Raw genomic sequence first — 218 nt, forward strand, 5'->3', positions numbered from 1 at the left:
CAAGGAAATCTCGTACAACAGTTGTTAATACGCAAATCCTCTCGAGAATAATTTCTAACTTCTCAAGAATAACTTCTAAGGTATCATTAGTTGTTTAAGCTTATATACCTATGTGGGGGGAGTGGTTTTCGACTTCCCGGGTGTGTGTTTAAATCTTGTAGGCCAATGGAAGAGAGAGGCTAGGCCTCTTGTGGCCAATCATATTATTGTTCTTGTAT

Source organism: Cynoglossus semilaevis, chromosome W, assembly GCF_000523025.1.
Source record: "Cynoglossus semilaevis isolate Cse_v1.0 chromosome W, Cse_v1.0, whole genome shotgun sequence".
NCBI lineage: Eukaryota > Metazoa > Chordata > Actinopteri > Pleuronectiformes > Cynoglossidae > Cynoglossus > Cynoglossus semilaevis.